The sequence below is a fragment of the Bos mutus genome, chromosome 6 (genome assembly GCF_027580195.1).
Source record: "Bos mutus isolate GX-2022 chromosome 6, NWIPB_WYAK_1.1, whole genome shotgun sequence".
Classification (NCBI taxonomy): Eukaryota; Metazoa; Chordata; class Mammalia; order Artiodactyla; family Bovidae; genus Bos; species Bos mutus.
Window position 1 is genome coordinate 93,803,904 of NC_091622.1, and position 13,092 is coordinate 93,816,995.

Consider the following 13,092-nt stretch of genomic DNA (forward strand, 5'->3'; position numbering starts at 1 on the left):
ATCTCCTTACTACAGAGTTTACACTGAGCTTCACCTGGGTTTCCCTTCCCAGTGCTGTGGCCTCAAATTTCTCTTAAGTAACTAGGCTGGGGAAGTCATAGTATTCATGCTATTTGTTTCTTGCCTCTCAGAGATCACTATCCTTCATGGCCTGGTAGTCAGCATCTTATAAACTGCTGTTATGTAATTTCTGACTTATACGAATTGTTTCAAGTGTTTTATTCATTTTTAATTGTTTCAAATGATAAATGAAGATAAATCTAATCTCTATTACACCATCATTACAGGAGTGGAAGTCCACTTAATAGAAGCTGAAAGTTTCAGATCAATTGTAAAGTTGGTGAATAAATATTTATATGTTCATTAATTTAAATTTATGAAATGTCCAGTCCCTGGTGGCTCAGCGGGTAGAGAGTCTGCCTGCAATGCAGGAGACCTAAGTTCGATCCCTTGATCGGGAAGATCCCCTGGAGAAGAAAATGACAACCCACTCCCGTATTCTTGCCTGGAAAATCCCACTGACAGAGGACCCTGGGGGCTACAATCCATAGTCACAAACAGTCGGACACAACTGAGCGACGTCACTTTCAATCCATGAATGACAGTTTTTTGCATTGTGCCATAGGCTATACTTTTAAGTTAGCTCGAGGATGCAACTCATTTATTCTTAGTGAATCCAGCAGAACTAATAGAAAATACCATAAAAATCAGCAGCAATATTGTTATTTTACTATTTTAACTGGATCACATTTTTCTTTTAAGTAAACTATTTTAAGGAAATCAGAAAAACAAAATTAGCAACCAGACTTAATTTGAATGGTAGGGGATTGAAATAATCAGAAGGTGGCACAGATTTTCTTGATAATATCTTTAAGTTTTAAAAATCAACCAGAGCTTTTCTAAGCAAAAATGTAGAGACAACACTTACTAGTATGCTTATTTACCATACAATGTTTTAATTCACATGGAACAGATTAAATTTTTTCTTCCTAAATATTTGGCAATAGTAGACCTTCTGTATGTAGATTAATACATTCAATAAAAAAAAATTTGACCCAAAGTTTCTTCTCTGGTTTTTCTCTCTCCTACCACTTCAGTATATACACACAAATATCCCAGTCATATTAGTTTTTGAGCGTGGTATACTTTAAGCATTTTGTGTTTAAGTAACTTACATAAAGTCATCAGTTCTGTCTGTAAAGAACTTTGTTTGCATACTAGTTCCACTGTTAATAAATTACAGCTACTAAATAATCAGATAATAAGTATCTCAAATTAGTTTAGAAAGGAAAGTTGACCAGATTGATTTAACTTTCTTAGAGTAGTTATAAACTATTGGTGGATTTAACCAAAGTTGACTAGCAATGCTTTTTGTTTGCTTAAACTAACGCCATTCTTTTTCCGTTAAAAACATAAAAACTTGATTATTAGTCTGTAATAGCCTCCCTACATTTTAATTTAAACACCTCTGAAATGATCATTGGCACAACCTTATTTCTGAGGACGTTATACTTTACTAGGAAATTACTTCACTTTGCATCATATTCATACAAACGCAACTCCTGTAGTGGTAGACATACTATTTAGAATAGTCCCCCCAAACCAGATATGTCTTGAAAAAGTCTTTTGATGTAAGATTGCTACAATTAAAGTTGTTAAATGAACTGACTTCCTATTATTATTTATTTACCTTTAAGGTCTTGAATAGTGCATGCTCAGTCACTTCAGTCATGTCCAAAACTTTGCGGTCGCTGCCAGGCTCCTCTACCCGTGGAATTCTCCAGGCAAGAATACTGGAGTTGGTTGCCTTCTCCTTCTCCACTTCTATAGTGCAGTTACTTCTTAATACAAAATCTTTTAAATGATGTCCATGCTGTAAAATTTAAAATTTATTTGTAGTATGACAGCTATCTTATGAGAGGCTGCTACATATGGGCTCTTTTTTAGACAATATTATAGTGACACAGGAAACATTCTTCCTAACCTTATTACAACGTCTAAGTTAAGAATAATCTTGACTACTTGTCTATGTTGGCATATCTTCCTTTGTACAAATCATTTTTAGAGAGCCATTCATTTAATTATTATTTTTCCCCTGTCAGTCCCACTAAATTATAAGTTCAATGAGGGCAGGTATTTTGGCTGTCTTCAGCATTTAGAACAGTGCCTGACCCTAAGCAAAAACTCAAGAAATACTTATTGAATGACTTAATGAGCACCACTATTTATGGTTCTCACTTTAATTAGCATAAACACAAGTTAATTTTAATTTTGGTTGCTGGATGGTTATTGGTTATTCATTTTGAAATCTAACATAATAGATTGATGAATAGATAAAAGAACAGGTAAATGAAAAGATACATAGTAAAATAAGTATCATAACATATTAATTGTAGAATCTGTGTGGTAGACAAAATGTTGGTTCTTTCAACTTTTCTATGTTTGCCAATTTTTATAATAAAGTATTAATTTTCCCTCTTAGCTCAGTCGGTAAAGAATCTGTCTGCAATGCAGAAGACCTGGGTTAGATTCCTGGGTCCGGAAGATCCCCTGGAGAACGAAATGGCAACACACTCCAGTATTCTTGCCTGGAGAATCCCATGGACAGAGGAGCCTGGCAAAATATAGTCCATGGGGTCCCAAGAGTTGGACATGACTTATCAACTAAACCACTGCCATAACAAAATATTCAGTTCAGTTCAGTTCAATCGCTCAGTCGTGTCCGACTCTTTGTGACCCCATGAATCGCAGCATGCCAGGCCTCCCTGTCCATCACCAACTCCTGGAGTTCACTGGGAAATGTAATACAAATAAAAAGCTGCAAAACAGTTAATAGAGATCTGTTTCTTACAGGTTCTTTGTTTGGAGGGATAATTGAAGAAAATAAAAGAGTCAATGCCAAGTTTATGTTAATCTGAGAGATTCTGTGGTGGCATAATCTACTTATAGTTGTTTGTCTCAAGGCAACTGTTAATTGTGAATCATTTTTTTGTTAAAATATTAGCACTTTTATTGTAGGAATTTTCTTCTGCTAGGAATTTTCTTCTGCTTTTTATAAACCTTATAAATCTTAGGAAGCCAGCTGCAGGTTTAACGCTTTGTTTGGTTATAACAAGAAATAACAGTCATTGAAGAGTGCTCATTGAAGAGTACTCTTTATAGTCTCTAGTGAATGAGAATCCGTTTTGGAAGTTTTGGTTTTACCGAATTTGCATGTATCTCATCTTGCATTTGAGAGTGTGCACCCTGATGGTAAGGACACTGAATTATATCGATTGTGGCTAGAAAATTTAACATTTTTTAGGTTGTGTCATAACCAATGCATCATCACAGTTGGTAATCTTCAAAACACTGACGCATTTTTCTACATGCTGTTCCCAAATGTGCTGGACCAGCTGTTGAGAGCCGCACCATCCAATCGCCTGGAAGACCTCTTCTTGGACCACAGATCACCGAACATACTATACCTCTTTGTTCTAAGAAAGAATGGAAAAATTAAAGAAGGCTACCATGGTTTATTACTCATGTTTTCTCTGTTAAGCACGGGCTATGGGAGTCACTGCATCCACATTAGGAGGTCTTGGCATTCTAGGTAAGCACTCATAACAGACGAGCCAGTGGGTTTAATATTCACAGCTATGAAAGTGATTGTATGAATACTTGAATTTTGAAATTTTTGATTGTGTGTGTGTGTATGTGTGTGAGTTCTTTGTCATTTTCCCAGTGAAAATTGCCCTGACACTGATCTCAATGTTAATGTATTCCTGCTTACATTTGACTTTGGAATATGTTATGGCTAATTATCATTACACAGGATGAAAGATCAGAGCCCTGAGTGAGGTGCTTGGGTTTAGGAACAAAGGGAGGCCAATTCAGCAACCTGGCTGTAGGCCCAACAATTGTAATCAAACATCTTGAAACTGGTGGGGTCTTTGCCTCTATTTTTTTTTCCTTTTTCTTCCTCACTTTTTGAAAGGGGATAGTGGAAGGGGGTTAAGGGTTTGAAGGGGCTGAAATTTCCCCTTGAACATGATGTCAATATGTTGGCATGTCTCCTTTTATTAAGATGCCATCCAACTGATAACAAGTCCTGCTGTGTTTTACCAACATAAAAAATTAGACTGGAGACCGAGGAGCGGCAGGTGGCTTTTGGCACCAAGAAATAATCACACTTGATGTGGAAAGTAAAGTAAAAGGAGCCATCTGTTCACTGCAGGAGGACGTGAAAAATCACATTAACATATTGTCACTAACATCATGAAATACACAGTTAATAATAAATTTAGTTATCATGGCAAGTCGTGTTGGATACTTTCTCTGAAAATGTAGAATGTGAAAGATTCTCTGTCTTGCCCACCCCATCTTTTTTTTTTTTTTTAGAAAAAAAATAGACATTCAATCTTTACTTGGGATGTGTGTATATGTGACAGAGTTGAAGGGAAGAAAGTGTTTCATTTTAAAGCCTGGCTGTCATTGATTGTTGCTGACTAAGTGAGCAAGAGTCTTTCATGCAAATGGAATGAATCACTTATTTGATTCTGTCCGCTTATCATCTACCATGTTCTTCTGGATGTTACCTGGATGGAGAAAAAGAGATGTAGGCAAGAAATTGGCTGCTTTTGATGTCACTTGCACAAGACCCAGAGCTTTGCAAACCTTTCTATGAAAGGCACAGAGGTGGCAGAGTGCTGCCTGAGAGGAGAATCAGAGGCCGCCACCTTCTCTTGAATGTCTAATGGGCATCTGAATCGGTCTTTGGTCAGTAGAGTGTTCTGCTGCGTACTGTCAGAGTGGATTTTATGTGTGATGCCTATACATATTTTACAAGAGAACAAATGTATTAAAGCACCACGATGGCAAAGTTTTCTTGCACTTTTTCTGTGCGTGTGTGGTTTACATAGGTCAACAAAATAAAGAAGCTGCAGAGGCTTGAGGTCAAACTAAACTTGAGCAAATTGGCGTCATTGTTGCTGAGTCATTGTTAGAGCCACCGTGTGTTCACACACCTTTTGCTGTGGCCGTGTGCTGTCTAGCCTCTTATAGCCATTGTTCACCATCACTGCAAATCTGTGACTCATCCACATTATTAGTAGCATTACTAATCTAATGATCTCAGTCTCACTATTTACAAAATTATACTTGTCATATAATAGGATTCTAATGAATAACTTGACCAAGAGTTTTTCTCTAGGTATGGTTGGTTGTTTATATCCAGTCATTATCACTTTTGCTAGAGAGTGGCAATATATATAGATAATTTTAAGAACATCTATATGTAATTGTGTAAAGAGAATTAGAATAAAAATCAGGATTTTAGTTCCAGCTCTGACTCTAACTAGCTTTAGGATGTTTTGCAAGTTAAATTATCTCCTAGGCCCCTTTTTTCTTAGGGATAAAATTTAGGAACTCTAAAAAGGAACTTGTCCCTTCAAAAATTTAAAGATTTTAGAATATGTTGTCCAGTGAAACTTGATTTTTATTTTAAGTTAATAGAAAATGGTGTACAGTGAGCAGTCAGTTTGGTCATAAATGTGTGTGCTAAGTTGCTTCAGTCATGTCCAACTCTGTGCGACCCCATGTATTCGAGGCTCCTCTGTCCATGGGATTCTCCAGGCAGGAATACTGGAGTGGGTTGCCACTTCCTCCTCCAGGGATCTTCCTAACCTAGGGATGGAACCTGTGTCTCTTACCTTTCCTACACTGGCAGGCAGGTTCTTTACCATTCACTCCAGCTGGGAAGTCCTTGGTCATACATATTTACTCATACAACCCAAATGACCCTGGAAGGTAATGTGTAAATTTGGGTTGGCAGCTTTTATCCATTCAGTTGTGATGGCATTTGGAGAGAGATCTGCTTTGTTGAGGGGGAGGTGGTTGTGGACTTGTCTGTTACATAGGTGATAGTCTATCACCAAAGGTAAATGTTACCCTGTATTCCTGACTTAGGTATAGACTCTGCCTCCTCACATAAGTCATCAGCGTGTCTCATGAATGGACACTTTTATCCCTCAGAAATGTTTCTTTAAAATGATACAATTTCTGTTATTTCAGTTAGAGGATCTGGGCACAGAATCCACTTAATTCTCTCCACTGGTCTTGAATCACATGCTGGTTCACCTTCCTGGACATCCTTCCTTCTCTCCTATACCACCTACCAAAAGGTCAACTCATTTTTCGGCTTCATGGAAACCTTTCTGACCCCTTAGCCTTAGTTTAGTCCCCCTGTACCTTATACTTCTCTTTTTCTAACAGCCATTGCTCTTGAATGAATTGTTTGCTGTATGCCATCTCTTCTGAACTATAAGCCTGGAAGATAGCCCCCGTCTCTCTATTATGGTCACCAGTATATACCAGGCATTATTGCTGTTTAGTCACTAAGTCATGTCCGACTCTGCAAGCCCCATGAACTGCAGCATGTCAGGCTTCCCTGTCCTTCACCATCTCCCATAGTTTGCTCAAACTCATCGAGTCAGTGATGCCATCCAACCGTCTCATCCTTTCATCCCTTCTCCTTCTGCCCTCAATTTTCCCCAGCATCAGCATCTTTCCCAGTGAATTGGCTCTTCATACCAGGTGGCCAAAGTATTGGAGCTTCAGCTTCAGCATCAGTCCTTTCAATGAATATTCAGGGTTGATTTTCTTTAGGATTGAGTGGCTTGATCTCCTTGCAGTCCAAGAGACTCTCAAGAGTCTTCTTCAGCACCACAATTTGAAGGCATATATAGAGCATTTAATAAGTATCATTTTATTGATTGATAGTTGGTTACTCAGGTTTTATCAGGTTTAAGGGAATGAGTTTTTGGCATTAACATTATCCTGTATTTATCCCGAAAGTCTCTGACAAACTTTAGACTGCTGTTCCAGGGGTTATCTGTGCCTATGGAGACACAGATAGAGCTAGACACTGTTTTAGGGTCCTTCTGAAGCAATTAGAATGTCTAAAGGACATCCTGGCCTAGACATCAAAATAGTTCATGGCTCTTCCAAGGCTCTTGGATTCATTTTTATAATAGCCTGAAATCATATATGGAACGAGTCACCAGTCCAGGTTCGATGCACGATATTGGATGCTTGGGGCTGGTGCACTGGGACGACCCAGAGGGATGGTATGGGGAGGGAGGAGGGAGGAGGGTTCAGGATGGGGAATACATGTATACCTGTGGCGGATTCATTTTGATATTTGGCAAAACCAATACAATATTGTAAAGTTTAAAAATAAAAGAAAATGAAAAAAAAAAAAAAAGAAGTTGGACTATGTACTTAATAAATTCTCAGCTGGTCATGGAGCTGATCCAGTAGTCTGACTCTTCCAAAGCATTTAAATCTTACCTGGACAAGAATTCTTCAGTAGACTGGAATCCATCATTTTACCAAATCTTATTTGGCTTGGGAGAAACAAATAAGTTTAATTTTATGACCTGAAAACTACCAGAAAAATATGTTTTATAATGTCAAGTAAAAACTATGTATCTCTTCATGTGTTACCTTGCCATAATATTTAGAATGAAATGAATTTGCCAAGTGACTAAGTATGTGAAATGATAAAATGAGTTACTGGTGTTCTCCCAAATTATTGTTAGAACTGATATTTAGATAAAGTCATGCATTTATTACATGGGAAATACACGCTTAACTCATCTATTTATCATTTTAATACATATTTACTGAAACATGTTTATCATTAAATGATATCAATAGTAGGAAACATACTTACTGCTCTATTGCTTTATTAACTGAAAATCTAATAAAAAAAGAGCCACTAAGAAGGAAAGTGAATAACCTTTCCTGTGATAGTCATCTAAAAAGGTAGATAAAACCAGGAAATCATAGTCAATGATACTTAATTATACTCTCTAGAAAGTTGCCAAATGTTTAGACTTAGGCTGGGACTACTTTACCACAATGCATAAAAATTACCTCAGACCCTCAGAGGCAGTGCACACTGACACGCATTTTCAGAATTGACAGTCTCCCTTACCCAGTAGATATTTCATTCCCTGCATGCTGGGCTGCTTTGCAGTTGTTGAATACCAAGGCAGATGGGCACTCCAGTCAGCCTGAGGGGACAGGAATAGCACACTTCAGAGCACTGGGTGCCATGAGATACCTTTTCATCAGACAGGCTAATAGACCCATGGAGGCCAGGAGTTCAGTGGTATCCTAGAGGGGATTGCAGGTGGTCATCATTGAAGTGCCTGGTAGGCTTCCTGCTGACCCCTGATTTCACAGAGAGTGTTGAAAGTATAGCTCTTTCACTGTGACAGCCAGGCTTTGACATGAAATAGCATATTAGAGAAACTCCGATGGTTTTGCAGTATGGAAAACATTCAGAGGTTGATGCTGATGAAGCATTCTCGTGTTTCTCTCTCTCTCTCTCTTTATTAGGATAAGAACCCTTAATGTGATATCTACCTTCTTAGCAAACTTTTAAGTGTAAATTCTGTATTGTTATCTTCAGGCACAATGTTGTAACTTAGATCTGTAGAACTTATTCATCTTGCGTAACTGAACTTTTATACACATTGATCCAACTCTACATTTCTCTCTCCCCTCAGCCCCTGGAAACCACCATCCTGTTCTTTGCTTCTATGAGTTTGACTGTATTTGATAACTCATATTGGTGGAATCACACAGTATTTGTCTTTCTGTGACTGGTTTCTTTTCTGGTTTTGCTGGCTATTTCTGCACATCCTTAGAAATTGCATCTGTCAATAAGTACTCTTTGCTCTTCCTTCTCTGAAATTCTGAGGCATGCAGTGACTCTTGATACAGCACTGTCCATTCTTTTTCTTTGATTACAGTGTAAGCTACCTAAGAGGACAAGATTGTTTGAGTCATTCTATAGTCTCAGTAGTGTCTTGCACATAAGAATAATAAATAGTTTATACTTTTGCAGTTCTTTTCCCTTCCTTCATTATTCAAGAACTGTTTACCAGGTATCAACTATTTAATAAGTTCTGGGATAGCCTTGGGATAAAACTGGGAACTAGACAGACATGGTCCTTGTCCTTGTGAGGTTCTAGTGGTGAAGGGGGCAAAAACCGAGTAAATGAAGGTAAGCGAACTGCCAATTGTAGTAAGTGTTAATAAATGGCTAAAGCTGAATATAACTAGGGGTGGGAGAGGTGACTGGGTTTTCTGTTTTTCTTGGGATTTTTCTTTCCCATTTTTATCTCAGCTGTCCTGTCTTCCAAGTCAAATATTCCCAATTTCTTCTTTCAGGTGGAGGTATGTCTATAGAATAAGAACTATGAAAGGCTAACTACTGTTTTTATTTTCTCTTTCCACTATACCTCTCCAGGGTGTGTATAAGGAGATTGCCTGCAAATAAGAAAGAGACCATGGCTTTTCAGTAACCAGGTGCAGTATGCCCTACCGAGTACTACACATTCATATAGTATAATTCCAAATAGAATCACATTCTAATGTACTGTGGATTAGGATTTCAACATATGAATGTGGGAGGGGGGGCACAAACCCATATGTGTGTGTGTGCTCAGTTGTGTCTGAATCTTTGTGACCCTGTGGATTATAGACTGCCAGGCTTCTCAGTACATGGGGTTTTCCAGGCAAAAATACTAGAGGAGGTTGCCATTTCCTTCTCCAGGGGATATTCCAAACACAGGGATAGAAACCCCATCTCCTGAGTCTCCTGCAATGGCAGGAAGATTCTTTTTTTACTAAGCCACATTGGAAGCATCAGTTCAGTTCAGTCACTCAGTCGTGTCCGACTCTTTGCGACCCCATGAATCGCAGCACGCCAGGCCTCCTTGTCCATCACCAACTCCCGGAGTTCACTCAGACTCAAGTCCATCGAGTCAGTGATGCCATCCAGCCATCTCATCCTCTGTCGTCCCCTTCTCCTCCTGCCCCCAGTCCCTCCCAGCATCAGAGTCTTTTCCAATGAGTCAACTCGTTGCATGAGGTGGCCAAAGTACTGGAATTTGAGCTTTAGCATCATTCCTTCCAAAGAAATCCCAGGGCTGATCTCCTTCAGAATGGACCGCTTGGATCTCCTTGCAGTCCAAGGGACTCTCAAGAGTCTTCTCCAGCACCACAGTTCAAAAGCATCAATTCTTCGGCGCTCAGCCTTCTTCACAGTCCAACTCTCACATCCATACATGACCAGGAAAAACCATAGCCTTGACTAGACGGGCCTTTGTTGGCAAAGTAATTTCTCTGCTTTTGAATATGCTATCTATGTTGGTCATAACTTTGCTTCCAAGGAGTAAGCGTCTTTTAATTTCATGGCTGCAATCACCATCTGCAGTGATTTTAGAGCCCCCCAAAATAAAGTCTGACACTGTTTCCACTGTTTCCCCATCTGTCTGCCATGAAATGATGGGACTGGATGCCATGATCTTCGTTTTCCGAATGTTGAGCTTTAAGCCAACTTTTTCACTCTCCACTTTAACTTTCGTCAAGAGGCTTTTGAGTTCCTCTTCACTTTCTGCCATAAGGGTGGTGTCATCTGCATATCTGAGGTTATTGATATTTCTCCTGGCAATCTTGATTCCAGCTTGTGCTTCTTCCAACCCAGTGTTTCTCATGATGTACACTGCATAGAAGTTAAATAAGCAGGGTGACAATATAAAGCCTTGACGTACTCCTTTTCCTATTTGGAACCAGTCTGTTGTTCCATGTCCAGTTCTAACTGTTGCTTTCTGACCTGCATATAGGTTTCTCAAGAGGCAGGTCAGGTGGTCTGGTGTTCCCATCTCTTTCAGAATTTTCCACAGTTTATTGTAATCCACACAGTCAAAGGCTTTGGCATAGTCAATAAAGCAGAAATAGATGTTTTTCTGGAACTCTCTTGCTTTTTCCATGATCCAGCGGATGTTGGCAATTTGATTTCTGGTTCCTCTGCCTTTTCTAAAACCAGCTTGAACATCAGGAAGTTCACAGTTCACGTATTGCTGAAGCCTGGCTTGGAGAATTTTGAGCATGACTTTACTAGCATGTGAGATGAGTAAAATTGTGTGGTAGTTTGAGCATTCTTTGGCATTGCCTTTCTTTGGGATTGGAATGAAAACTGACCTTTTCCAGTCCTGTGGCCACTGCTGAGTTTTCCAAGTTTGCTGGCATATTGAGTACAGCACTTTCACAGCATCATCTTTCAGGATTTGAAATAGCTCAAGTGGAATTCCATCACCTCCACTAGCTTTGTTCGTAGTGATGCTTTCTAAGGCCCACTTGACTTCACATTCCAGGATGTCTGGCTCTAGGTGAGTGATCACACCATCATGATTATCTGGGTCGTGAAGATATTTTTTGTACAGTTCTTCTGTCTATTGTTGCCACCTCTTCTAAATATCTTCTGCTTCTGTTAGGTCCATACCATTTCTGTCCTTTATCGAGCCCATCTTTGCATGAAATGTTCCCTTGGTAGCTCTGATTTTCTTGAAGAGATCTCTAGTCTTTCCCATTCTGTTGTTTTCCTCTATTTCTTTGCATTGATCGATGAGGAAGGCTTTTTTATTTCTTCTTGCTGTTCTTTGGAACTCTGCATTTAGATGCTTATATCTTTCCTTTTCTCCTTTGCTTTTCACTTCTCTTCTTTTCACAGCTATTTGTAAGGCCTCCCTAGACAGTCATTTTGCTTTTTTGCATTTCTTTTCCATGTGGATTGTCTTGATCCCTGTCTCCTGTACCATGTCATGAACCTCATTCCATAGTTCATCAGGCACTCTATCTATCAGATCTAGGCCCTTAAATCTATTTCTCACTTCCACTGTATAATCATAAAGGATTTGATTTAGGTCATACCTTTATGGTCCAGTGATTTTCCCTACTTTCTTCAATTTAAGTCTGAATTTGGTAACATGGAGTTCATGATCTGAGCCCCAGTCATCTCCCAGTCTTGTATTTGTTGACTGTATAGAGCTTCTCTATCTTTGGCTGCAAAGAACATAATCAATCTAATTTTGGTCTTGACCATCTGGTGATGTCCATGTGTAGAGTCTTCTCTTGTGTTGTTGGAAGAGGGTGTTTACTATGACCAGTGCATTCTTGGCAAAACTCTATTAGTCTTTGCCCTGCTTCATTCTGTATTCCAAGGCCAAATTTGCCTGTTACCCCAGGTGTTTCTTGACTTCCTACTTTTGCATTCCAGTCCCCTATAATGAAAAGGACATCTTTTTTGGGTGTTAGTTCTAAAAGGTCTTGTAGGTCTTCATAGAACCATTCAACTTCAGCTTCTTCAGCTGAAGAAGTTGGGGCATAGACTTGGATTATTGTGATATTGAATGGTTTGCCTTGGAAACGAACAGAGATCATTCTGTTGTTTTTGAGATTGCATCCAAGTACTGCATTACGGACTCTTTTGTTGACCATGATGGCTACCCCATTTCTTCTGAGGGATTCCTGTCCGCAGTAGTAGATATAATGGTCATCTGAGTTAAATTCACCCATTTTAGTCCATTGAGTTCGCTGATTCCTAGAATATTGACATTCATTCTTGCCATCTCTTGTTTGACCACTTCCAATTTGCTTTGATTCATGGACCTGACATTCCAGGTTCCTATGCAATATTGCTCTTTATAGCATTGAACCTTGCTTCTATCACCAGTCACATCCACAACTGGGTATTGTTTTTGCTTTGGCTTCATCCCTTCATTCTTTCTGGAATTATTTCTCCACTGATCTCCACTAGCATATTGGGCACCTACTGACCTGGGGAGTTCCTCTTTCAGTATCCAGCTACTAAAATAGCTGGATTTTTACTGCATAAGTCAGGGTTAGGGTCTAAACAGGAAAATGAAGACCACTTCGGTTATTTGCAACAGAGGGAATTTGAAACAAGACATTGATTCCAAAGATGATAGAAAGGTTGCAAACCCAAACAAGGTAGTGAGGCAACCCAAGGATTAGAAAGTAGGAAATTCCTTTGTATATTCTTGCTTCCTTTTTCTTATACTGACTGACCATGTGTTTGTGGGTTTATTTCTGGGTTCTCTATTCTTTTCCATTGATCTATGTGTCTGTTTTGGGGCCAGCACCATATGGTTTGGTTACTATAACTTTGAGCTTAGTCTGTTATTTCATTGTTAGTGTACATAAATGCAACAGATTTCTACATATTAATTTTATATA

The 13,092-nt window shown here is 39.0% G+C and overlaps 1 long non-coding RNA gene across 2 annotated transcripts in view; it reads left to right on the plus strand.

Annotated features, from left to right (window-relative positions):
* LOC138988317 (uncharacterized) overlaps positions 1–13,092 on the plus strand; it is a 173,323-nt gene that overhangs the window by 141,886 nt on the left and 18,345 nt on the right. Inside the window, exons 3-4 of one of the 2 annotated variants that reach the window (XR_011464627.1) lie at positions 3,396–3,592; positions 9,302–9,360. This is a non-coding gene — a long non-coding RNA (uncharacterized lncRNA). The remainder of the gene's footprint in view (positions 1–3,395; positions 3,593–9,301; positions 9,361–13,092) is intronic. The other variant, XR_011464626.1, reaches the window with a different exon arrangement.